The 27226-nt window shown below is 44.6% G+C and overlaps 10 non-coding genes across 10 annotated transcripts; all 10 read right to left on the bottom strand.

Annotated features, from left to right (window-relative positions):
• Positions 1-723: 723 nt before the first annotated feature.
• TRNAT-CGU (transfer RNA threonine (anticodon CGU)) lies at positions 724-795 on the bottom strand. The gene has a single exon. It is a non-coding gene; the product is annotated as a tRNA-Thr (tRNA).
• A 473-nt stretch (positions 796-1268) lies between these two features.
• Positions 1269-1340, bottom strand: TRNAT-CGU (transfer RNA threonine (anticodon CGU)). The gene has a single exon. It is a non-coding gene; the product is annotated as a tRNA-Thr (tRNA).
• Positions 1341-2720: 1380 nt separating this feature from the next.
• On the bottom strand, positions 2721-2792 carry TRNAT-CGU (transfer RNA threonine (anticodon CGU)). Its single transcript has one exon. It is a non-coding gene; the product is annotated as a tRNA-Thr (tRNA).
• Positions 2793-3261: 469 nt separating this feature from the next.
• TRNAT-CGU (transfer RNA threonine (anticodon CGU)) lies at positions 3262-3333 on the bottom strand. The gene has a single exon. It is a non-coding gene; the product is annotated as a tRNA-Thr (tRNA).
• A 469-nt stretch (positions 3334-3802) lies between these two features.
• On the bottom strand, positions 3803-3874 carry TRNAT-CGU (transfer RNA threonine (anticodon CGU)). Its single transcript has one exon. It is a non-coding gene; the product is annotated as a tRNA-Thr (tRNA).
• Positions 3875-4337: 463 nt separating this feature from the next.
• On the bottom strand, positions 4338-4409 carry TRNAT-CGU (transfer RNA threonine (anticodon CGU)). The gene has a single exon. It is a non-coding gene; the product is annotated as a tRNA-Thr (tRNA).
• A 488-nt stretch (positions 4410-4897) lies between these two features.
• On the bottom strand, positions 4898-4969 carry TRNAT-CGU (transfer RNA threonine (anticodon CGU)). The gene has a single exon. It is a non-coding gene; the product is annotated as a tRNA-Thr (tRNA).
• Positions 4970-5449: 480 nt separating this feature from the next.
• On the bottom strand, positions 5450-5521 carry TRNAT-CGU (transfer RNA threonine (anticodon CGU)). Its single transcript has one exon. It is a non-coding gene; the product is annotated as a tRNA-Thr (tRNA).
• A 7438-nt stretch (positions 5522-12959) lies between these two features.
• TRNAT-CGU (transfer RNA threonine (anticodon CGU)) lies at positions 12960-13031 on the bottom strand. Its single transcript has one exon. It is a non-coding gene; the product is annotated as a tRNA-Thr (tRNA).
• A 1526-nt stretch (positions 13032-14557) lies between these two features.
• TRNAT-CGU (transfer RNA threonine (anticodon CGU)) lies at positions 14558-14629 on the bottom strand. Its single transcript has one exon. It is a non-coding gene; the product is annotated as a tRNA-Thr (tRNA).
• Between the last annotated feature and the right edge of the window lie 12597 nt (positions 14630-27226).

Below are 27226 nucleotides of genomic sequence, written 5' to 3'. Positions count from 1 at the left end.
TAATTCTTGTAGTAAAGCCCCAGTATGTGCTTTTTCTCTCCAGTACATGTGGGACTAGTCCTGCTCAGTATCATTGTGCTGTTGCTGACCGATTTTACACTGTTCTGTCATCTGTGGTCTCATAATTCTTATAGAAAGAAGCTGAACTCACACAGATTATTTTTGTAACAAATGTTTACAGCACTCAGTAGATTAGGATGGGTTTAAAGATTGAGGCACAGATGGGGATTGAACCCACGATCTTTGGATTAAGAGACCAACGACTTACTACTTACCTCTCCAGATAAAATAAAAGTTAGGCATACACCAGTTACACATGATTATTAACATCCTGCTGCTGGCCGCACTTACACTGCTGTAACCTAATTCTTGTAGTAAAGCCCCAGTCTGTGCTCTTTCTCTCCAGTACATTTGGGACTAGTCTTCCTCAGTATAATTGCCCTGTTGCTGACTAATTTTACACTGTTATGTCATCTGTGATTATTAACATCCTGCTGCTGGCCGCACTTACACTGCTGTAACCTAACTCTTGTAGTAAAACCCCAGTCTGTGCTTTTTCTCTTCAGTACATTTGGGACTAATCTTGCTCAGTATAATTGTCCTGTTGCTGACTAATTTTACACTGTTAGGTCATCTGCTGTCTCATAATTCTTGTAGAAAGAAGCTGAACTCACACAGATTATGTTTACCACACTCAGAAGATTAGGTTGGGTTTAAAGATTGAGGCACAGATGGGGATTGAACCCACGATCTTTGGTTTACGAGACCAACGCCTTACCACTTGGCCACTGCGCCCTCTACAGGGTGTAAATTTGTATGTCACCCTGTGAGAATGCACACAAGTTATGTTTGGCATGAGAACCTTGTATTTGTTTTTGTTTTTTGTACTGCTGTAAAAGAACCTAAGTGCAGTACAGTGCACACCTAAACCACCTCACATTATATCACTCAAATTCTCCACACCTCCCTCTCCAGATAAAATAAAAGTCAGGCATACACCCGTTACGCATGATTATTAATATCATGCTGCTGCCCACACTTACACCTCTGTAACCTAATTCTTGTAGTAAAGCCCCAGTATGTGCTTTTTCTCTCCAGTACATGTGGGACTAGTCCTGCTCAGTATAATTGTGCTGTTGCTGACCAATTTTACACTGTTATGTCATCCGTGGTCTCACAATTCTTATAGAAAGAAGCTGAACTCACACAGATTATCTTTGCCACAAATGTTTACAGCACTCAGTAGATTAGGTTGGGTTTAAAGATTGAGGCACAGATGGGGATTGAACCCACAATCTTCGGTTCACGAGACCAACGCCTTACCACTTGGCCACTGCGCCCTCTACAAGGCCTAATTTTGTATGTCACCCTGTGAGAATGCACACAAGTTATGTTTGGCATGAGAACCTTTTATTTGTTTTTTGTACTGCTGTTAATAACCTAAGTGCAGTACAGTGCACACCTAAACCACCTCACATTATATCACTCACATTCTCCACACCTCCCTCTCCAGATAAAATAAAAGTTAGGCATACACCGGTTACATCTATTATGCATGATTATTGACATCATGCTGCTGCCCACACTTACACGTCTGTAACCTAATTCTTGTAGTAAAGCCCCAGTCTGTGCTTTTTCTCTCCAGTACATTTGGGACTAGTCTTGCTCAGTATAATTGTACTGTTGCTGACCAATTTTACACTGTTATGTCATCTGTGGTCTCATAATTCTTTTAGAAAGAAGCTGAACTCACACAGATTATCTTTTACCACAAATTTTTACAGCAGTCAGTAGATTAGGTTGGGTTTAAAGATTGAGGCACAGATGGGGATTGAACCCACGTTCTTTGGATTAAGAGACCAACGACTTACTACTTACCTCTCCAGATAAAATAAAAGTTAGGCATACACCAGTTACACATGATTATTAACATCCTGCTGCTGGCCGCACTTACACCTCTGTAACCTAATTCTTGTAGTAAAGCCCCAGTCTGTGCTTTTTCTCTCCAGTACATTTGGGACTAGTCTTGCTCAGTATAATTGTCCTGTTGCTGACTAATTTTACACTGTTATGTGATCTGTGGTCTCATAATTCTTATAGAAAGAAGCTGAGCTCACACAGTTTATCTTTACCACAAATGTTTACAGCACTCTGTAGATTAGGTTGGGTTTAAAAATTGATGCATAGATGGGGATTGATCCCACGATCTTTGGTTTACGAGACCAACGCCTTACCAATTGGCCACTGCGCCCTCTACAGGGCATAATTTTGTATGTCACCCTGTGAGAAAACGCACAAGTTATGTTTAGCATGAGAACCTTTTATTTGTTTTTGTTTTTTCTACTGCTGTAAAAGAACCCAAGTGCAGTACAGTGCACACTTAAACCACCTCACATTATATCACTCACATTCTCCACACCTCCCTCTCCAGATAAAGTAAAAGCTAGGCATACACCAGTTACAACTATTATGCATGATTATTAACATCCTGCTGCTGGCCGCACTTACACTGCTGTAACCTAATTCTTGTAGTAAAACCCCAGTCCGTGCTTTTTCTCTCCAGTACATTTGGGACTAGTCTTGCTTAGTATAATTGTCCTGTTGCTGACTAATTTTACACTGTTAGGTCATCTGCGGTCTCGTAATTCTTGTAGAAATAAGCTGAACTCACACAGATTATGTTTACCACACTCAGAAGATTAGGTTGGGTTTAAAGATTGAGACACAGATGGGGATTGAACCCACGATCTTTGGTTTACGAGACCAACGCCTTACCACTTGGCCACGGCGCCCTCTACAGGGTGTAAATTTGTATGTCACCCTGTGAGAAAGCACACAAGTTATGTTTGGCATGAGAACCTTGTATTTGTTTTTGTTTTTTGTACTGCTGTAAAAGAACCTAAGTGCAGTACAGTGCACACTTAAACCACCTCACATTATATCACCCAAATTCTCCACACCTCCCTTTTCAGATAAAATAAGAGTTAGGCATACACCAGTTACACCTATTATACATGATTATTAACATCCTGCTGCTGGCCGCACTTACACTGCTGTAACCTAATTCTTGTAGTAAAACCCCAGTCCGTGCTTTTTCTCTCCAGTACTTTTGGGACTAGTCTTGCTCAGTATAATTGTCCTGTTGCTGGCTAATTTTACACTGTTAGGTCATCTGCGGTCTCATAATTCTTGTAGAAATAAGCTGAACTCACACAGATTATGTTTACCACACTCAGAAGATTAGGTTGGGTTTAAAGATTGAGGCACAGATGGGGGTTGAACCCACGATCTTTGGTTTACGAGACCAACGCCTTACCACTTGGCCACTGCGCCCTCTACAGGTTGTAAATTTGTATGTCACCCTGTGAGAATGCACACAAGTTATGTTTGGCATGAGAACCTATTATTTGTTTTTGTTTTTTGTACTGCTGTAAAAGAACCTAAGTGCAGTATAGTGCACACCTAAACCACCTCACATTATATCACTCACATTCTCCACACCTCCCTCTCCAGATAAAGTAAAAGCTAGGCATACACCAGTTACACCTATTATGCATGATTATTAACATCCTGCTGCTGGCCACACTTACACTGCTGTAACCTAATTCTTGTAGTAAAACCACTGTCCGTGCTTTTTCTCCCCAGTACATTTGGGACTAGTCTTGCTCAGTATAATTGTCCTGTTGCTGACTAATTTTACACTGTTAGGTCATCTGCGGTCTCATAACTCTTGTAGAAATAAGCTGAACTCACACAGATTATGTTTACCACACTCAGAATATTAGGTTGGGTTTAAAGATTGAGGCACAGATGGGGATTGAACCCACGATCTTTGGTTTACGAGACCAACGCCTTACCACTTGGCCACTGCGCCCTCTACAGGGTGTAAGTTTGTATGTCACCCTGTGAGAATGCACACAAGTTATGTTTGGCATGAGAACCTTGTATTTGTTTTTTGTACTGCTGTAAAAGAACCTAAGTGCAGTGCAGTGCACACCTAAACCACCTCACATTATATCACTCACATTCTCCACACCTCCCTCTCCAGATAAAGTAAAAGCTAGGCATACACCGGTTACACCTATTATGCATGATTATTAACATCCTGCTGCTGGCCGCACTTACACTGCTGTAACCTAATTCTTGTAGTAAAACCACTGTCCGTGCTTTTTCTCTCCAGTACATTTGGGACTAGTCTTGCTCAGTATAATTGTCCTGTTGCTGGCTAATTTTACACTGTTAGGTCATCTGCAGTCTCATAATTCTTGTAGAAATAAGCTGAACTCACACAGATTATGTTTACCACACTCAGAAGATTAGGTTGGGTTTAAAGATTGAGGCACAGATGGGGGTTGAACCCACGATCTTTGGTTTACGAGACCAACGCCTTACCACTTGGCCACTGCGCCCTCTACAGCGTGTAAATTTGTATGTCACCCTGTGAGAATGCACACAAGTTATGTTTGGCATGAGAACCTATTATTTGTTTTTGTTTTTTGTACTGCTGTAAAAGAACCTAAGTGCAGTACAGTGCACACTTAAACCACCTCACAATTTTATCACCCAAATTCTCCACACCTCCCACTCCAGATAAAATAAAAGTTAGGCATACACCAGTTACACCTATTATGCATGATTATTAATATCCTGCTGCTGGCCGCACTTACACCTCTGTAACCTAATCCTTGTAGTAAAACCCCAGTCTCTGAACTTTCTCTCCAGTATAGTACATTCGGGACTAGTCTTGCTCAGTATAATTGTCCTGTTGCTGACCAATTTTACACTGTTATGTCATCTGTGGTCTCATAATTATTGTAGAAAGAAGCTGAGCTCACACAGATTATCTTTACTACAAATGTTTATAGCACTTAGTAGATTAGGTTGGGTTTAAAGATTGAGGCACAGATGGGGATTGAACCCATGATCTTTGGTTTACGAGACCAAGGCCTTACCACTTGGCCACTGTGCCCTCTACTCAGCATTCTTTTGTATGTCACCCTGTGAGAATGCACACAAGTTATGTTTGGCATTAGAACCTTTTATTTGTTTTTGTTTTTTTGTACTGCTGTAAAAAAACCTAAGTGCAGTACAGTGCACACCTAAACCACCTCACATTATATCACTCACATTCTCCACACCTCCCTCTCCAGATAAAATAGAATCTAGGCATACACCGGTTACACCTATTATACACGATTATTAATATCCTGCTGCTGGCCGCACTTACACTGCTGTAACCTAATTCTTGTAGTAAAACCCCAGTCTCTGAACTTTCTCTCCAGTATAGTACATTCGGGACTAGTCTTGCTCAGTATAATTGTCCTGTTGCTGACCAATTTTACACTGTTATGTCATCTGTGGTCTCATAATTATTGTAGAAAGAAGCTGAGCTCACACAGATTATCTTTACTACAAATGTATTTTAGCACTAGGTTGGGTTTAAATATTGAGGCACAGATGGGGATTGAACCCATGATCTTTGGATTACGAGACCAACGCCTTACCACTTGGCCACTGCGCCCTCTATAGGGTATAGTTTTTTATGTCACCCTGTGAGAATGCACATTGGAGGAGGATAGGTGGCTGTTGGAGGAGGATAGGCGACTGTTGAAGGGGGATAGGCAGTTGTTGAAGGGGGAGAGGCGGCTGTTGCAGGAGGATAGGTGGCTGTTGAAGGGGGATAGGTGGCTTTTGGAGGAGGATAGGCAACTGTTGAAGGGGGATAGGCAGTTGTTGGAGCAGGATAGGTGGCTGTTGAAGGGAGATAGGTGGCTGTTTAAGGGGGGTAGACGGCTTTTGCAGGAGGATAGGTGGCTGTTGAAGGGGGATAGGTGGCTTTTGGAGGAGTATAGGCAGCTGTTGTAGGGAGATAGGTGGCTGTTAAAGGGGGATAGGTGGCTTTTGGAGGAGGATAAGTGGCTGTTGGAGGGAGATAGGTGGCTGTTGGACCTGGATGTCCGGCTATTGGAGGGGGATAGGTGGCTGTTAAAGGGGGATAGGCGACTCTTAAAGGGGGATAGGTGGCTGCTAAAGGGGGATAGGCGACTGTTAAAGGGGGATAGGTGGAATTTGGAGGAGGATGGGTGTCTGGGAATGGGATGGATTGGAGGGCCATAGGCTGCTATCTAACACTATACTGGCTGAGAATGGGAAGGTTTCTGTCTGAAGCTGGCCACACAATAATAGAATTTGGTTAAAAGATTTAGTTTTTTAAAAGTTTGTTTGGTTTTTTGTTTGTTAAAGGGCCAAGTCAGCATTTCTCTTCAATTGCAGTGACAAAAAAAACACAAAAATATAATGACCAAACACAACTTGTGTGCTTTCTTAGAGCTTAAACATAAAAGCACTTTTCCTATATAGGGTGCAGTGGCCAAGTGGTAAGGTGTTGGTCTCGTAAATGTAAAAGTCCCAAATGTACTGGAGAGAAAGAGCACAGACTGGGGCTTTACTACAAGAATTAAGTTACAGCAGTGTAAGTGCAGCCAGCAGCATGATATTAATAATCATGGATAATAGGTGTAACTGGTGTATGCTTAAATTATATTTTATCTGGAGAGGGAGGTGTGAAGAATGTGAGTGATATAATATGAGGTGGTGGTTTAGGTGTACGCTGTACTGCACTTAGGTTCTTTTACAGTAGTAAAAAAAAAAAAAAACAAATAAAAGGTTCTGATGCCAAAAATAACTTGTGTGCATTCTCTCAGGGTGACACACAAAGTTTTGGTCTCGTAAACCAAAGATCGTGGGTTCAATCCCCATCTGTGCCTCAATCTTTAAACCCAACCTAATCTACTGAGTGCTATAAACATTTGTGGTAAAGATAATCGGTGAGAGTTTAGCTTCTTTCTACAAGAATTATGAGACCACAGATGACATAACAGTGGAAAATTGGTCAGCAACAGGACAATTATACTGAGCAAGACTAGTCCCAAATATACTAAAGAGAAAGAGCACAGACTGGGGCTTTACTACAAGAATTAGGTTACAGCAGTGTAAGTGCGGCCAGCAGCAGGATATTAATAATCACGTGTAACTGGTGTATGCCTAACTTTTATTTTATTTGGTTTACGAGACCAACGCCTTACCACTTGGCCACTGCGCCCTCTATAGGGTATAGCTTTGTATGTTACCCTGTGAGAATGCACATTGGAGGGGGATAGGTGGCTGTTGGAGGAGGATAGGTGACTGTTGAAGGGTGATAGGCAGTTGTTGAAGCAGTATAGGTGGTTGTTGAAGGGGGATAGGTGGCTGTTGAAGGGGGATAGGCGGCTGTTGAAGGAGGTTAGGTGGCTGTTGAAGGGGGATAGGTGGCTTTTGGAGGAGGATAGGCAACTGTTGAAGGGGGATAGGCAGTTGTTGGAGCAGGATAGGCGGTTGTTGAAGGGGGATAGGTGGCTGTTGAAGGGGCTGGTTGCCGTAAGGTATGCCAAGATGTTGTCTTTGACATCCAATGGATGAGGATTGCCTTGCTCCGTAGTAAGAGCTGGGAGGTTAATCTCCTGGTTGAAGTGGAAGGAGGAGAATACTTTTGGAATGAAGCGATCCGAGGGCCTCAGGACTACCCTGTCTGGGTAGAAGATTAGGTAGGGTTCCTTTGCCAGCAAAGCCTGCATCTCTGAAACTCTTTTTGCCAATGTTATGGCAATGAGGAACAAGACTTTTAGAGTTAGATCCCAAAGGGAGATGTTCTCAAATGGAAAAAAGGGTCCTTGGGACAGGGCCTCCAAGACGATTGAAAGGTCTCAGGCCGGGAAGGAAGGTTTTCTGGGAGGTCTTATTTTTAGACAAGCCCTTTGGAAGAGAAAGACAAGAGGATGCTGAGCCCACTTGACACCAGTCAAAGCGGATAAGGCTGACACCTGCACTTTCAGAGTGCTTGACCCAAGGCATTTCTCCAGGCCTGACTGAAGAAATTCCAGAATCTGTGAAACTGTCGAAGAGGATGGTTCCCAAGATTTCTGCTGTGCAAAGATAACAAATTTTTGCCAGATTCTTCTGTAGGTACTATTGGAAGTGGGCCTTCTGGCTTGGAGTAAGGTTTCTACCACTTTCTGAGAGCAACCCTGGTCTAGAAACCTAGACCTTTCATCTTCCAGGCCATCAGATGTAGCTTCTCTGGGTTTGGATGAAGGAGATAACTTTGGGAGAGTAAGTCCACCGATAACGGGAGAGGCAGCGGGTCCACTGTGCTCAATTGTAGGAGGGTAGTGAACCATGGCCTCCTCGGCCAAAAGGGAATCACTGCTACTACCAATGCCATTGACCTCTTGAGCCTGAGCAGGAACCTCACTATGAGAGGTGTCGGAGGGAAGATGTAGCCGAATTAGAAATTCCAAGGGTGTTGCAGGCAGTCTGCCCCCTCCACCGATGGAAAGGTGACCCTTGACAGGAATCTCTGGCACTTCGCGTTCGCTGGTGTTGCTGCTAGATCTATGTCCGGCAACCCCCAGGTCTGGGATATGAGGGAGAAGGCCTGATGACTCCGCGACCACTCGTTGGAGATTAAATTCCTGCTGAGCGAGTCTGCTGGCAGGTTCTGGACGCCCGGGACATATACCGCCCTTAGATCCAACAGATTCAGTTGTGCCCACTCAAGGATGGGACGGACCTCTTGCATCATGGAGCTACTTGTGGTGCCTCCCTGTCTGTTGATGTAGGCGACAGCCACTCTTTTGTCCATTCTCAACAGGACCTGTTTTCCCCTTAGAAAGGGGCTGAAGGCCAACAGGGCTTGGAATGCTGCCTTCATCTCTAGAATGTTTGAAACGATGTCCTGCGTCTTGAATGGCCAGCGGCCCTGAACTGCGTGATTTTGGTAGTGTGCCCCCCACCCCTCCATGCTGGCATCCAAGGTAACCACCTCTTGTAGAGGGGTGACTATATGTTTGAATCTCTTCAGATTGTGTAACCGTGTCCACCACCATACTGACTGCTTGACCTCCTTGGAGATAGCAATTCACTGACTCATCGAAATGCCGTCCCACTGGTGCAGGAACGAGTTTTGAAAGGGTCTTACGTTCCACTGTGCCCATTGGACCATCGGAATGGTTGCTGACATTGAGCCCAAGATGCTGAGGCACACTCTGGCTGGTAATGTTGTGGCCGGGAGTAGTTTCCTTATTTTCTGGACCAAGGGAAGGATCTTCTCTTGAGGAAGATCCACTCTGCTCCCAGGAAGACCATTCTCTGAGAGGGCTGAAGATTTCTCTTCCCCCAGTTTATCAACCAACTTAGATTCTGCAGGGTGGAAATCAGGATCTTTCGATGGCAAATGAGAGATTCCTGGCTGTCTGAAAGGAGGAGGATGTCGTCCAGGTAATGATGAACTCTTAGCCCTTTTTCCCTCAGGGAAGCTATTTCTGGTAATAGGACTTTTGCGAATGTCCTGGGAGCAGTAGAAATCCCAAACGAGAGGCTTTGAAATTGGGAGTGCTGGTGCTTTACCGCGAAGCGGAGGAACTTCTGAAATGCAGCGTAAATGGGGATATGAAGATATGCGTCCTGTAAATCGACTGAAAGCATCCAGTCTCCCAGGTTTATGGCCTGAAGAATCGACTGTAAACTTTCAACCCGAATTCCCCAGCTGAGGTTTTTTAGGTCCAGGACAGGACACAGATCCCCTGACTTTTTCTTGACCAGTAATAGTGGGGAGTAAAAGCCTTTCTGTCTCTGAAGCAATGGTACCTCCACTATCGCACGCTTCTGGAGAAGATCCTGGATGTATTTCACTAGTAAAAGTCTCTTTTCTCGTGACACTGGAAAGTTGGTTGAACAGAACTGGTCTCTCGGGGCTCGCCTATTGAAACTCCATCTGTGCCTGAATTGGATGGTGGCTACTGTCCATGGATCCTTTATTGTTTCCGCCCAGGTCAGCCTGAATTTTTTGAGCCTGGCTCCCACCACAGCTGGCTGGGCGGACACACCTTCAAAAGGACTTCTGTTCACCAGAGGCAGGGGGTTTTGGTTTCTGGAATTTCAGGAAGGATGTCTGAGGGTTCTTCCAGCTCCTCCTGTATTCCTTTCCGGGTCTGTAGGATTTCGCATCCCTGTATCTTTCCGGGAGATTACACCTGAAGGGCGGCGGTCTCTGCTGCTTCGGCCTTTTATCCAAAGGAATAAGCCCCGAATTTTCGCCAGTCACTTTTGAAATGTCCGTATCCAGTTTTGCCCCGAAGAGGTTTTCTCCATCATATGGAATCCTACACCAGTTAGATTTCTAGGCAGGATCCGCTGCCCAGGGCTTCAGCCATAGTGCCCTCCTGGCCATTACTGAAGCCAGCATAGCTCTTGATGCAGACTTGATAGTATCTATGGATGCTTCTGCAACAAATTCTCCTGCAAGACTAAGCTAAGGGCTTTAATTATGGGCTTTAATTATTTTTTTTTGATCTGCCCTCTCAGTGATCAATTTTTCAGCATTAGAAGACCAGCTGAAAATAGCTCTTCCCACTGCCACTAATGCCATGGCTGGTCTACAAGCGCCTCCTGCAGAGAGGTAGGCTCTTTTGAGGTCAGTATAGATCTTTCTGTCTAACACTTCCCTGAACATTACCGCGTCCTCAATGGGAAGTGTTACCTGCCTAGCCAGGCGCATCAGGGATGCGTCCACTACTGGAGTAGAGACTAGCGGGTTCACTTTAGGCTCTTTGAGCGGGTATAGCTTAGCAAGCCTGTTGCTAAGACTAGTCTTTTTTTCGGGCTTTTGCCAATCTTCTTTAATCAAATCGTCCAATTTGTCGATAAACGGGAAAGTTTCCGGGTTTCTTTTGAGGTTTGGAAAATACTTTTTCAGTTTCTCTGGAGTTTCTTTTGGTTCCTCCCAACTTATCGCCTCTTTAACCACTTGACGACCGCCTCACGCTGATATACGTCAGCAGAATGGCACGGGCAGGCAAAATCACGTACCTGGTAGGTGACTGCCTTCCCGCAGGCGGGGGGTCCAATCGGACCCCCCCCCCAGTGCCCGAGGCGGTCAGCTTTGGTCTGGGAGCGTTCAGAGATGAGGGGGAGCCAATCCATTCGTGGCCCCCCCCTCGCGATCGCTCCCAGCCAATGAGAATCTTCCCCTGCCTCTGTGTAATACACAGAGGCAGGGGATGTGATGTCATCTCTCCTCGGCTCGGCATTTTCCGTTACGGCGCTGAGGAGAGAAGACTGCAATGTGAGTGCACCAACACAACACATCACAGTAGAACATGCCATGAACATGAACATACAGTGTACACCTAAACCACCTCACGTTATATCGCTCACATTCTCCACACCTCCCTCTCCAGATAAAATAATAGTTAGGCATACACCAGTTATCCATGATTATTAATATCCTGTTGCTGGCCGCACTTACACTACTGTAACCTAATTCTTGTAGTTAAGCCCCAGTCTGTGCTCTTTCTCTCCCATACATTTGGGACTAGTCTTGCTCAGTACAATTGTCCTGTTGCTGACCAATTTTACACTGTTATGTCATCTGTGGTCTTATAATTCTTGTAGAAAGAAGCTGAGCTCAGACAGTTTTCTTTACCACAAATGTTTATAGCACTCAATAGATTAGGTTGGGTTTAAAGATTGAGGCACAGATGGGGATCAAAACCAAGATCTTTGGTTTACAAGACCGACGCCTTACTACTTGGCCACTGCGCCCTCTATAGGAAAAATACTTTTATGCTTAAGCTCTAAGAAAGCACACAAGTTGTATTTGGTCATTATATTTTTGTGTGTTTTTTTGTCACTGTTTGAAAAGAAATGCTGACTTGACCCTTTAACAAATAGAAAATCAAACAAACTTTTCAAAAACTAAATCTTTTAATAAAAATTTTACTATTGTGTGGCCAGCTTCAGACAGAAACCTTCCCATTCTCAGCCAGTATAGTGTTAGATAGCAGCCTATGGCCCTCCAATCCATCCTATTCCCAGCCAGCCATCCTCCTCCAACTGCGACCTATCCCCCTTTAACAGTCACCTATCCCCCTTGTTTCATCTCTGAGCCAATATCTCAGTCCAGGATGTAGACGGTGACTCTGGATGATCCCAGAATAAAGATGGCTCAAGCATTCTTCTATTAGTATTTGTATTGTGAGTCTAAACTAACATCCTTGCAATTGGAGGTAATACATATCACGTTAACCATAAGTGATATTTATGTGGTTCACTGATTTATCTAAGGAAACTTAAGAGATGCTGGAGGGAGCAAATATCTATACCAGAGGAACTCCAAAGTAATGGATAGGAAAATGTTGACCATTAAAGGGGTTGTAAAGGAAATTTTTTTTTTTTTTTAAAATAACAAACATGTTATACTTACCTTCACTGTGCAGCTCGTTCTGCACAGAGTGGCCCCGAACCTGGTCTTCTGGGGTCCCTCGGCGGCTGTTTCAGCTCCTCCCCGCAAGCATTAACCACCTTAATGCGAGCTCCCTCACATGGTGGCTATAGCCGCTCACTGTATCACTCGGCCCCGCCCCCCAGCGCGCCGCGTCATTGGATGTGATTGACAGCAGCGCGAGCCAATGGCTGCGCTGCTTCCAATCCATCCACTGTAGCCAATCAGCGGCCAAGGTGAGCGGAGGAATAGCTGTCGGGAACGCAAAGCTGACTTTCGAGGCGTCAGGTAAGTAAAACGGGGGGGCTGGGGGCGGCGGTATTGTCAGAAGTTTTTTCACCTTAATGCATAGAATGCATTAAGGTGAAAAAAGTTTTACCTTTACAACCCCTTTAACTGCACTGCTATAACAGATATAGTACCGGTTTTAAAGCATGCCTACTAATTACACCTACAGCTGGGAAGGGTTCCCCCCATGGGACCTTCCCTCTTTCTTAGTAGATTAGGTTGGGGATTGATCTTTGGTTTACAACACCAACATCTTACCACAGTGCCCTCTAGAGAGGAGGTGGTTTTGTGTCACCTTGTGAGAACCCTCAGAAGTTGTAGTTAATTAAGTTGGCCAAAAGTTAAAACTCTCAGGCACAGATGGGGATTGAACCCATGATCTTTGGTTTACGAGACCAACGCCTTACCACTTGGCCACTGCACCCTCTATAGTGCAAACCTTTGTATGTCACCCTGTGAGAATGCACACAAGTTAAGTTTGGCATGAGAACTTTTTATTTGTTTTTGTTTTTTTGTACTGCTGTAAAATAACCTAAGTGCAGTATAGTGTACACCTAAACCACCTCACATTATATCACTCACATTCTCCACACCTCCCTCTCCAGATAAAATACAAGTTAGGCATACACCTCTATAGGGCATAACTTTGTATGTCAGCCTGTGAGAGTGCACACAAGTTAAGTTTGGCATGAGAACCTTTTGTTTTTGTTTTTTGTACTGCTGTAAAAGAACCTAAGTGCAGTACAGTGTACACCTAAACCACCTCACGTTATATCACTCACATTCTCCACACAGAATGAAAGTTAGGCAAACACCAGTTATCCATGATTATTAATATCCTGTTGCTGGCTGCACTTACACTACTGTAGTTTAATTCTTGTAGAAAAGCCACAGTCTGTGCTCTTTCTCTCCAGTACATTTGGGACTAGTCTTGCTCAGTATAATTGTCCTGTTGCTGACCAATTTCACACTGTTATGTCATCTGTGGTCTTATAATTCTTGTAGGAAAAAGCTGAGCTCACACAGATTTTCTTTGCCACAAATGTTAATAGCTCTCAGCAGATTTGGTTGGGTTTAAAGATTGAGGCACAGGTGGGGATCAAAACCACGATCTTTGGTTATGAGACCAACGCCTTACCACTTGGCCACTGCGCCTCCCTATTGGAAAAGAACCTAAGTGCAGTACAGTATACACCTAAACCACCTCACGTTATATCACTCACATTCTCCACACCTCCCTCTCCAGATAAAATAAAAGTTAGGCATAACCAGTTATGCATTATTATTAATATCCTGCTGCTGGCTGCACTTACACTACTGTAACCTAATTTTTGTAGTAAAGCCCCAGTCTGTGCTCTTTTTCTCCCGTACATTTGGGACTAGTTTTGCTCAGTATAATTGTACTGTTGCTAAACAATTTTACACTGTTGTTTCATCCCTGAGCCAATATCTCAGTCCAGGAAGTAGACGGTGACTCTGGATGATCCCAGAACAAAGATGGCTCCAGCATTCTTCTATTAGTATTTGTAATGTGAGTCTAAACTAACATCCTTGCAATTGGAGGTAATACATATCAAGTTAACCATAAGTGATATTTATGTGGTTCATTGATTTATCTAAGAAAACTTAAGAGATGCTGAAGTGAGCAAATATCTGTACCAGAGGAACTCCAAAGTAATGGATAGGAAAATGTTGACCATCAACTGCACTGCTATACCAGGTATAGTACCGGTTATAAAGCATGCCTACTAATTACACCTACAGCTGGGTAGGGTTCCCCCTTAGGACCTTCCCTATTTCTTAGTATATTAGGTTTGGAATTGATCTTTGGTTTACAACACCAACATCTTACCACAGTGCCCTCTAGAGAGGAGATGGTTTTGTGTCACCCTGTGAGAACCCTCAGAAATTGTAGTTAATTAAGTTGGCCTAAGAGTGATTAAAATTCTCAGGCACAGATGGGGATTGAACCCATGATCTTTGGTTTACGAGACCAACGCCTTACCACTTGGCCACTGCGCCCTCTATAGGGTAAAACTTTGTATGTCACCCTGTGAGAATGCACACAAGTTATGTTTGGCATAAGAACCTTTTATTTGTTTTTGTTTTTTGCCCTGCTGTAAAATAACCTAAGTGCAGTACAGTGTACACCTAAACCACCTCACGATATATCACTCACATTCTCCACACTTAGTTAGGAAGTTAGGAATACACCAATTATGCATGATTATTAATATCCTGCTGCTGTCCGCACTTACGCTGCTGTAACCTAATTCTTGTAGTAAAGCCCCAGTCTGTGCTCTTTCTCTCCAGTACAGTACATTTGGGACTAGTCTTGCTCAGTATAATTGTCCTGTTGTTGACCATTTTTACTCTGTTATGTCATCTGTGGTCTCCATAGGCGTGCGCAAGGGGTGTGCCAGGTGTGCCTGGGCACACCCTAATCCTGGGGTTGGCAACCTGTCAATGGTGGGCAGGTGACAGGTAAACCACAACCCTTCCTTGTCGACCCTCAGAACCTGGACAGGAGAGGTGGCGTGGGTGGAATTTAGTGGAACCGATCTGTATTTTCCTCCTGCAGCAGCTGAAAGTAGGCTTCTCCTCTCCCTTTTGTCAACATTCAGTTGCCACAGGAGGAAAATATAAGGGATTGGTACTAATATATGCCACCCCCGCCACCCCTCATTTCCCTGTTCCTCTTCCTTCTGCTGCCCGGGTCTCCCATGTGCTCCCTTGCTCCTCCTTCCTCCTATTGTTTAAGGATGGAGAGCGGGGAAGAGGCTGGTAAATATGTCAAACGCATATGGGTTGGAGCTTTGAGGTGCACACCCTAATAAAATAGGCTGAGCACACCTATGGTGGTCTCATAATTCTTGTAGAAAGAAGCTGAGCTCACATAAAGTATCTTTACCACAAATGTTTATAACAGTAGATTAGGTTGGGTTTAAAGATTGAGGCACAGATGGGGATTGAACCCACGATCTTCAGTTGACAAGACCAAAACATTACCACTTGGCCACTGCACCCTCTATAGGGAATACCTTTGTATGTCACCCTGTGAGAATGCACACAAGTTATGTTTGGCATGAGGACCTTTTATTTATTTTTATTTTTTTGTACTGCTGTAAAAGAATCTGTGCCTGATTTTATAATCTCAATCAAACATGTGAGCTAAATTAGTGAATCAGATAAATGTCTCTTATGGTGAAGATGAAATGTATTTCCTCTGATTACAAGGAAAATAATGCTGACTATACTACCAGCTGCTAGAATAGGAGAATGCTGGAGCCATCATTTTCCAGCATCATCTAGGTTCTCAACCCTGTCCTCATGTACCCCCAACAGGCCATGTTTTGGAATTTCTCTTAGATAAAATAGCTGTCCAAAATACCAAGCCATTGACTCTGACTTACCTCTGAATAAACGCTGAATGACGGCTACAGCGCAGATCTGCTTTGCCGGGAGGGCGTCAATAGATGTCCTCCCCTTTGGAAGCTGCCCGTGCCCCCCTGCAGGGTGCGTGCGGCGCGCTATGATCACCCGAGTCAATGAGACCCGAATGATCACAGATCAGAGTAAGGGGTCGATCTGGATCCCTTACCACATGATCAGCTGTCTGCCAATGACAGCTGATCACGTGATGTAAACAGAGGATCAGTAATCTTTTTTTTTCTTCTCACGCTGACAGCGCGAGGAGAAAAAAACAGCAGATCACTGGCTTCTGTTGAAGGGACATCGGTCCTGAGCAGGGAGAGGCAAAGTCCCCTCATATGTGCCCACAGTTCCCACCAATCAGTGCCCACAGTGCCCACCAATCTGTGCCCACCAGTACATCAGTGCCACCTATCAATGCCCAGGAGTGCCACCTATCAATGCCCACCAGTGTTGCCAATCAGTGCCACCTAGCAGTGCTGCCTATCAGTGTTGCCTACCAGTGACGATCAGTGCCCATCACTGCCACCCATCAGTGCCACCTATTAGTGCCCTTCAGTGCCACCTATCAATGCCCTTCAGTGCTGCTCATCAGTGCCACCTCATCATTGACCACCAGTGCCACCTCATCATTGCCCACCAGTGCCGCCTATTAGTGCCCATCAGTGCCACCTTATCAGTGCCCATCAGTGTCGCCTTATCAGTGCCCATCAATGAAACCTATCGGTGCCCATCAGTGCAGCCTATCAGTGCCCATCAGTGCAGCCTCATCAGTGTACATCAATAAAGGAGAAAAATTACCTGTTTGCACGCGCCCGCCGCGACCTCCATGAGTGTGATCGCAGGTCCCGCGGACTTGATGTCCGTGGGGATACCCGCGATCGTCTCACAGAGAGGAAGAATGGGGAAATGCTAATGTAAACATGCATTTCCCCGTTCCGCCTAGTGACAAGGACACTGATCACAGTTCCCTGTAATCAGGAGCGGTGATCAGTGTTGTGTCATACATAGCCCCTTCCCCCCCACCAGTTAGAATCACTCCCTAGGACACACTTAACCTCTACAGCGCCCCCTAGTGGTTAACCCCTTCAATGCAAGTCACATTTACACAGTAATTGATGCATTTTTAATCGCACCGATCGCTGTATAAATGTGAATGATCCCAAAATCGTGCCAAAAGTGTCTGATCTGTCCGCCATAATGTTGCAGTCACGATAAAAATCGTTTATCGCCACCATTAGTAGAAAAAAAAATTTTTAATAAAAATGCCATAAAACTATCCCCTATTTTGTAGACGCTATAACTTTTGTGCAAACCAATTAATAAACGCTTATTGCGATTTCTTTTACCAAAAATATGTAGAAGAATACGTATCGGCCTAAACTGAGGAAAAAAAATGTTTTTTATATATTTTTGGGCGATATTTATTATAGCAAAAAGTAAAAAATAATGCGTTTTTTTTCAAAATTGTCGCTATTTTTTCGTTTATAGCGCAAAAAACAAAAACCCCAGAGGTGATCAAATACCACCAAAAGAAAGCTCTATTTGTGGGGAAAAAGGACACCAATTTTGTTTGGGAGCCACGTTGCACGACTGTGCAATTGTCAGTTAAAGCGACGCAGTGTCAAATCGCAAAAAGTGCTCTGGTCTTTGGACAGCCAAATGGTCCGGGGCTTAAGTGGTTAAAAAGTGTTTCCCAGTGCTAAACCTTTCATCCAATTTCTAAATTGCTGCATTTGTAAATTTCAAAAGCCAATATAAAAGAATAGTAGTGGTAAAAAAAAGCACTTGTAGGTTTAACTAATCTTTTTTTGGGGTATAATTCTCAATTAAGGGGGTGTGTCAGGGGGTGTGTCCTATGCTTACATACTTTTGGTAATAGATGTCCCTCGTTCCCATCTCAAAAAGTTGGGAAGTATGCAGTTAAGTAATGTAGATTATGGTTCCATTTATTCAAAATAGAAGTTTTATAAATTTCTCTGATACATAATCTATCCAGGTGAGGGTTTATTGCTGATGGTGTCCCATTTTTTTGTTTTATTTAGTGTTGACAGGGCTTTTTTTAAAATTTTGAGATGCTCAAAAAAATCCTAAGTGCAAGGTCAGTGTGCCTCTATAAGACTGAAATTTGTATTTAGTATTAGTACTTTGTACATATGACAATACAATGCAAATCTTCAATCCATTGTTTGATTATATCCAAAATAGTTAGTAATAGTTGTTTGGTGCAAAACACCAAACAAAGCATAACCCCCCCCCCCCTACATTTTTTACCCCTTCAAGTCAAAGAATGTTATTAACTATTCTGGATATAATCAAACAATAGATTGAAGATTTGCATTGTATTGTCATATGTACAAAGTACTATACTAAATTCTTTGACTTGAAGGGGTAAAAAAATGTAGGGGGGTTATGCTTTGTTTGGTGTTGTAGTAAATTTGGGCCCAGTCTTGCTCATTGAAATGCTCCTGCTGCTGACCAGTTGTATACTGCTATGCCATCTTCAGTCTCCTAATTCTTGTATTATGATGCCAAGCTCATGAGTATCTGTACTGTCGCAGAAGTGGGTCTTTGTCCGAAGTGTTCCAACGTTTGTACTGGAAGTCCCCACAGAGCAAATTTTGAGATGCTCAAACAAATCCTAAGTGCAAGAGCAGTGTGCACCTAAACCACATCACATTATATCACTCACATTCGCTGCACCCCCTCTCCACGTAGATAAAATAAAAGTTGGGCTTACATTGGTTAGGCCTATTATCTCTCATTAAAATTGTCCCGCTGCTGTACTGCACTGCTGTATCCTCTTCAGTATCCTAATTCTTATAGTGAAGCCCCAGCCTGTGCTCTTTGTCTCTAGTAAATTTGGGCCCAATCTTGCTCATTGAAATGTTCCTGCTGCTGGCCAGTTGTATACTGCTATGCCATCTTCAGTCTCCTAATTCTTGTAGTATGATGCCAAGCTCATGAGTATATGCAGTGTCGCAGAAGTGGGTCTTCATCCGAGGTGTTCCAACGTTTGTACTGGAAGTCTCTACAGCGCACTTCCAGCACAGAGATCGAGCTGTCACCTATAGCTCCTGGTTTCCATCCATGGATAATCCATCCATGAGCTTTAGTTGGTAACTTTGTCTAGGCTGTGATCATGTCATGTCTGCTGCAGATAGGAGGAAACATTTCCCTTCTCCCCTCCCCCAGTGATCAGACTGTACATTCTAAGAAAAAACATGGTGAGAGGCTGCAGGAGGGGGTAGACTGAATTAGACTTTTGTTAACATAACAAAGAACTGGGATTTTAAAGGTATTACATATACATGAAAACACTATTAAATAAAATTGTATAAATATTTATTGAAAAAGCAGTTTAAAAAGACAGTGAAAAGTGAATACAGTTTACAGTCACAGTCAGAGGTAAACATCCATTACCAAACATTAACAAATGAAGGAGAAGACTGTAGTCACATAAATCTAAGCGTAACCACGTCCAAAGATTTCAACATGTTTCGCCGGGAAGGCTTCATCAGGAAAATGGACGAGGATATTTGATTACTAAATGACAATGCACATGATATGATCAACCTTGGATGTATAAAGAAAAACAAAAAATAATTACAAAAAAGAAAACATTTGAAATAACACATAGTATTTACATTTATACATGTCAGTAGCTCTGTAGCTTGCACAACTATGACTCCATCAAAAAAAAAAAACCCAACCCAACCCCACCCTTTACCCATCACCTCCAAATCCTCAACTACCACAGACACCACCCCTACGTCAACTCCATACCTCAATGATGAGTTCCGGGGAGTCCGCAGTTCCAGGGGTGTTCAGGGAGGATCGGGGAAGGACCCCTCAGAGCTTACTGCCTAGACAGTCCAAGGAAAATGCCAAATCACCCATAGGGAGGGATGTATGTTTTTATAGTTAATAAGCCATCCAAAATAGAAAAATGACAACGATATCTGCAATATATATCATAAATTATAAAAAAAGAAAAGATAAAAATGTATTGAGGATAGAAGGGCATAAGTCCACAACACCGCCTTGTCAATGGACCCTACTCACTGTTATCCCATAAAAACAAACAAGTGTCTATATTGGGAGCTCATGCGGACCAAAGGCACAACAGCAAATATGAGGATGCATCAATAAGAAAGTCCAAAAAGGCACAGCTATGTCATAGTTTCTGAAACGACACATGTATATATATATATATATATATATGCATCAATATCCTATGTAGAAAACATGTAGTGTGTCTCTAGATCTTTAAGAGCATTTGCTCACCTTAAAGATATCACACTGCTGTGTAGGGGCTATATCTCATTCCAATCTCTGCAGCTGAGAGACAGCACAAGGGCAGGAAATATCAAAAGATAGTCTGCTTCTATGCTCCAAAGAGAGCGAAGAAATGACTAATGGTAATCTAGAAAAGAAAAAAACAAAAATAACACCCAAGACAGTGCTTAATTTCAAGTATACCTTCAGTCCTCTCTGAGACCTGCACAGAGAGGAATGAAGGTGTAGAATTAGGTGTGTCACAGCCAAGTACTTGTGGGCAATCTGCTTTCGGTACACCAACGTCAGATTGTACCAGGCAAATTTCCCTGCCCCAGCTGCTGCACCGCCGAAAGAAGTTCGCTCCCAGCCATCCACATGCCCAGTGGTTGAATGCCAGCTTGGCAAAATTGCTAGCACTTCAACTGCTGCCTTTTCAGTTGGTAGACTCTGCCCCCTTCCGTGAGTTTGTGGAATGTGCGGTTCTTCAGTGGCAGGTACCCAAACGCCACTTTTTCTCACGGAAGGCGATTCCGGCTCTCTACTGGCATGTGGAAGGCAATGTCCATGCCTCGCTGACTCATGGTCCAGTAGGCATGGACAGGGACATTACCTAAGTTTCACCGCGCATTGGGTGACTCTGCTGGCAGCTGGGAAGGATGCAGGACAAGGTGCAGTAGTGTTGAAGGTTTTTCCGCCACCACGCCCCCAAAATGCCACTACTAATGATTGTGACACCCCTCTCTCCTCCATCCCCTCCTCTTCTTCTTCCTCCATGGCCTCTTCCTGTGATTTGTCCTCGGAACCAGCGGTGCTCCGTAGGCGTTCAAGGGGCTACGCAAGTACGCAGGCCAAAAGATGCCATGCGGTGCTTGAGCTGGTGTGCTTGGGGGACAGGAGCCACACTGGGGCAGAGGTTCTGTCAGCTCTGCAGGGGCAGGTTCAGAGGGGGTTGATGCCACGCCAACTTAAGGCAGGAATGGTGGTTTGCGACAATGGCACCAACCTCCTCTCTGCCCTCCGACAGAGACAAATGACCCATGTGCCCTGTTTGGCTCACGTCCTTAACTTGGTGGTGCAGCGGTTCTTGGGCAGGTACCCGGGCTTACAGGATGTCCTGAAGCAGACCAGGAAAGTCTGTGTGCATTTCCGCCGGTCACATAATGCCAGTGCTCAGCTGGCGGACCTCCAAAAGGAGTTTAACCTGCCCAAGAACCGCATAATCGGCCATGCTGCAGCGGCTGCACACGCAGCAGAGGGCCATAAATGAGTACCTGTGCGACTATGGCACCAGGACAGGGTCAGGGGAGCTTGGTTCTTTTCCCCACGCCAGTGGGCCATGATCAGGGATGCATGCACTGTCCTGTCACCATTTGAGGAGGCCACGAGGATGGTGAGCAGTGACAGTGCATGCATCAATGACACTGTCCTCCTTGTCCACCTGTTGGAGCACACGCTGCGTGGAATAATGGACAGGGCACTTGAGGCAGAACAGAGGCAGGAAGAGGAGGACTTCCTTAGCTCTCAAGGCCCCCTTTATCCAGACAGTGTTCCTGCGTGCCCGCCAATCACACAGGAAAAGGACGAGGAGGAGGAGGAGGAGGAGGAGGATTGTGTCAGTATGGAGGTGGAGCCTGGCACTCAGCATAAGCAGCAGTCTTTAAGGGATCAGTCCCAAGAAACACATGGACTTGTACGTGGCTGGGAGGAGGTGGCTGTGGACCATGTCGTCCTTAGTGACCCAGAGGACTCCGGACCGAATGCCTCAGCAAACCTACGCTGCATGGCCTCCCTGATCCTGCAAAGCCTGCGTAAGGATCCTCGTATTCGTGGTATCAAGGAGAAGGACCAATACTGGCTGGCAACCCTCCTTGATCCACGTTACAAGGGTAAGGTTGCGGACCTTATCTTGCCGTCGCAGAGGGAGCAGAGGATGAAACATCTTCAGGAGGCCTGTTGCTGAGGCTTCGGTCAGTCAAAGAAGGAGCGGTGGAGAAGGTGGCAGTCTGACCGATGCGTTCAGACAATTTTTTAGTCCGTAGCCCCAAAGTATGATCGGTTCCAGCAACCATCACCAGCGTCTGTTTTAAATGGTGCAGGAATACCTAGGGGCAAGATCTGACTTGGACACCTTTCCCACCGAAAATCCTCTGGGTTACTGAGTCTTGAGGATGGATCACTGGCCAGAGCTTGCACAGTATGCAATTGAGCTACTGGCCTGTCCTGCATCCAGCGTTCTTTTGGAACGCACATTCAGTGCTGCTGGAGGCTTTGTAACCGATCACAGGGTGCGTCTGTCCACCGACTCTGTCGATCGACTGACCTTCATAAAGATGAATCAGTCTTGGATCACCACCAGCTACCAAGCACCTGATGCTGATGTAACCGAATCATTTTTTTTAAAATCTCAGATCCCTTCAAAGACTGCCTATGCTGAGTGACTATCCTGAGTAATTATCCTCTTCCTGCTCAATGATCACGCTGATAGCTTGTAAGAACATTTTTGGTTCTGGGCACCACCACCAGTGCCTAAGGCCCAATTTTTCAGCCCCTGTTTAACAGGGGCATGTAAGTACAATTTTTGATGCAATACTTTGCAGCAGGGCTCATTCCTGCGTTCCAACTAGAGTATCTGTGAGGGGTTGCAGTGTTGTGGCTCCAGCACCAGTGCCTAAGGCCTAATTTTTCAGCCCCTGTTTAACAGGGGCGAGTAATTACAATTTTTGATGCAATACTTTGCAGCAGGGCTCGTTCCTGCGTTCCAACTAGAGTATCTGTGAGGGGTTGCAGTGTTGTGGCACCAGCACCAGTGCCTAAGGCCCAATTTTTCAGCCCCTGTTCAACAGGGACATGTAATTACAATTCTTGATCTAATATTTCACAGCAGGGCCCGTTTCTGCGCCCACCAAGAGCGAGTGAGGACTTACAGTGTTGTGGCACCAGCACCACCACCACCAAAGGCCCACTTTTTCTGCCCCTGTTCAACAGGGGCATGTAATTACAATTCTTGATCTAATATTTCACAGCAGGGCCCGTTTCTGCGCCCACCAAGAGCGAGTGAGGACTTACAGTGTTGTGGCACCAGCACCACCACCAAAGGCCCAATTTTTCTGCCTCTGCACAACAGGGGCATGTAATTACAATTCTTGATCTAATATTTCACAGCAGGGCCCGTTTCTGCGCCCACCAAGAGCGAGTGAGGACTTACAGTGTTGTGACACCAGCACCACCACCACCAAAGGCCCAATTTTTCAGCCCCTGTTCAACAGGGGCATGTAATTACGATTCTTGATCTAATATTTCACAGCAGGGCCCTGTGAGGGCTTACAGTGTTGTGGCCACAACAACACCTAAGGCCCAAATTTCTGCTGAGTATATAGGGCAGGCCCCTACTTTCAAACATCCAACTTACAAACGACTCTTACTTGCAAACAGAAGGAGACAACAGGAAGTGAGATGAAATCTACCCCTAGGAAGGGAAATTCTCTCCTGTAAGAGTTAATATGGGAAAAACATTTCTCCTTTCCACTAATGCTTTATCACCAATCCTTGTTTCACAAAAAACTCCAAATTTTCAAAAAACATTTGTCATTGGGACAAAAAGTGAGGTTCAATCTTCTGAAGAGGAGCACAGACAGCAAAACAAATGTCACAGGGGTGATAACCCTTCCCTATTTTTTCCAAAAAGCTTAAAATAGATTTTTTTGCTGGAGCTAAACACGTTAAAAATGTACCCGTTCAAAATTAACAGATTCTACTTAACAACAAACCTACAGTCCCTGTCTTGTTTGCACCGCCTGTATACTGCTGTTCAGAGTAAAGAGCATGTATACTGCTGTTTCCTTTTTTAATTTGGGTGCGGGGTTCCCCTTAATATCCATACAAGACCCAAAGGGCATGGTAATGGACAGGGGGGTACCCATGCGTTTGTCTCACTGATTTTCATTCATATAGCCGGGACCCGACATTCCATTAAAGCCGTAAGCTGTTTTAAATGACTTTTTTTCCTTTAAAAATGACATTTTGTGCAGGGACTGTTCTAAGCACGGGAAACACGCGGCACTTTACAGGCATACTATAGACACCCCCCAGGTACGATATTTAAAGGAATATTTCACTTTTTTTTTTTTTTTACTTTAAGCATCATTAAAATCACTGCTCCCGAAATAACGGCCGTTTTTAAAAGTTTTTTCTGCATTGATACATGTCCCCTGGGGCAGAACCCGGGTCCCCAAACCCTTTTTAGGACAATAGCTGCAGTTAAAAAGCTCGTAGTTGGATCTTGGGATCGAGCTGGCGGTCCGCCACCATGCAAATTAGCCTTTAAAATGAGCACTTTTGATTTCGAACGTTCAAGTCCCATAGACGTCAATGGGGTTCTAACGTTCGTGCGAATTTTCGGTCCGTTCTCAGGTTCTGTTGCGAACCGAACCGGGGGGGTATTCGGCTCATCCCTATTGCATACACACAGTCACACCAAATTCCGACCGTCCAGAACGAGGTGACGTACAACACGTACGACGGGACTAGAAAAAGGAAGTTCAATAGCCAGTAGCCAATAGCTTCTGTCTCGTACTTGCTTCAGAGCATGCGTCGTTATTGGTACGTCGTCGGAACAGCATACAGACGAGCAGTTTTCCCGATAGTAATTTAATCCGTCAGAGAAATTTAGAACATGTTCTCTATTAGGGATGAGCCGAACACCCCCCTGTTCGGTTCGCACCAGAACATGCGAACAGGAAAAAAGTTCGTTTGAACACGCGAACACCGTTAAAGTCTATGGGACACGAACATGAATAATCAAAAGTGCTAATTTTAAAGGCTTATATGCAAGTTATTGTCATAAAAAGTGTTTGGGGACCTGGGTCCTACCCCAGGGGACATAGATCAATGCAAAAAAAAGTTTTAAAAACGGCCGTTTTTTCAGGAGCAGTGATTTTAATAATGCTTAAAGTCAAACAATAAAAGTGTAATAGCTGGGGGGTGTCTATAGTATGCCAGTAAAGGGGCGCATGTTTACCGTGCTTAGAACAGTCTGACAGCAAAATGACATTTCGAAGGAAAAAACCCATTTAAAACTACTCGCGGCTATTGCATTGCCGGTCCGACAATACACATAGAAGTTCATTGATAAAAATGACATTGGGAATTCCCCACAGGGGAACCCCGAACCAAAATTTTTAAAAAAATGACGTGGGGGTCCCCCTAAATTCCATACTAGGCCCTTCAGGTCTGGTATGGATATTAAGGGGGGATATTAATGGGAACCCGGCCAAAATTTTTAAAAAAATGACGTGGGGTCCCCCTAAATTCCATACCAGACCCTTCAGGTCTGGTATGGATTTTAAGGGGAACCCCGCGCCAAAAAAAAAAAAAAACGGCGTGGGGTCCCCCCAAAAATCCATACGACACCCTTATCCGAGCACGCAACCTGGCAGGCCGCAGGAAAAAGAGGGAGGACGAGAGAGCGCCCCCCCTCCTGAACCGTACCAGGCCACATGCCCTCAAACTGTCTCTTGTCATTTTTAAAATTTTTGACAGTTTTTTTGTGAAATAGTAGGGGTAAGTACCCCCTTACCATTTCAGACAGGGGGGGGCCGGGATCTGGGGGTCCCCTTGTTAAAGGGGGCTTCCAGATTCCGATAAGCCCCCCGCCCGCAGACCCCCACAACCACCGGCCAGGGTTGTGGGGATGAGGCCCTTGTCCTTATCAACATGGGGACAAGGTGTTTTGGGGGGCTACCCCAAAGCACCCACCCAATGTTGAGGGCATGTGGCCTGGTACGGTTCAGGAGGGGGGCGCACTCTTTTCCTGCGGCCTGCCAGGTTGCGTGCTCGGATAAGGGTCTGGTATGGATTTTTGGGGGGACCCCACGCCGTTTTTTTTTTTTTTTGGCGCGGGGTTCCCCTTAAAATCCATACTAGACCTGAAGGGCCTGGTATGGAATTTAGGGGGACCCCCACGTCATTTTTTTTTTAATTTTGGTTCGGGGTTCCCCTGTGGGTCCCCAAACACTTTTTATGACAATAACTTGCATATAAGCCTTTGAAATTAGCACTTTTGATTTCTCCCATAGACTTTTAAAGGGTGTTCCGTGGCATTCAAATTTGCCGCGAACACCCCAAATTGTTCGCTGTTCGGCGAACTTGCGAACAGCCAATGTTCCAGTCGAACATGAGTTCGACTCAAACTCGAAGCTCATCCCTATTCTCTATCTAAGTCTGTCTGAATTTTCGACAGAAAAAGTCCGATGGGGCATACACACGGTCGGATTTTACGATGAAAAGCTCCTATTGGACTTTTTCTGATGGACATTCCGCTCGTGTGTACGCGGCATAACTCTTTTCTCTCTCTTCTTCTATCAGAACAACCCTTGTTGGCTCACAAGAACCTAAAGTATAAAGGTGTGACAGACCCAAATGGGACAGGGGCTTTTGGAGGGGACTGTAGGCTAGCCTCTTACCTACTGACTATGAACCCTGGCTTTTGAGGGAGCTAGAAGCATTTAGGAAGATGTCCTGTTACATGTATATAATGTAAGATGACATGAATACATTGAACAGTCAAGGAAGCCATGATGGTCTCTGCCAACTTGAAACTCATTGAGCAGTTGTATGTGAAAACAAAGTTGGTTAATGAGATTTGGGACAACCCTGGATCTTCCTAAATACTGGTGCCGGACAGTCTGATCTGGGCTGGGGTTTCCTGCTATAGTCTGTTTGTTATAGTGTTATGTGTTTATTATTAAGTATGTCTCTCCCAATGTGTGCCTCCTAGGTGTAAATTCCTATTGTTTTTTTAAACCAGATAATTTTTATTGTGTAAAAAAACAAAACACAAACAACTTTTACATTTCACTACGAAAAACAAGTCCTATACTTGTGAGGACACATAGGTATCGATGTTAA

The sequence above is a fragment of the Aquarana catesbeiana genome, linkage group LG01 (genome assembly GCF_042186555.1).
Source record: "Aquarana catesbeiana isolate 2022-GZ linkage group LG01, ASM4218655v1, whole genome shotgun sequence".
Taxonomy (NCBI): domain Eukaryota; kingdom Metazoa; phylum Chordata; class Amphibia; order Anura; family Ranidae; genus Aquarana; species Aquarana catesbeiana.
The sequence above is the reverse complement of the archived record's forward strand: the minus strand, read 5'-3'. Positions and strand labels throughout refer to the sequence as shown.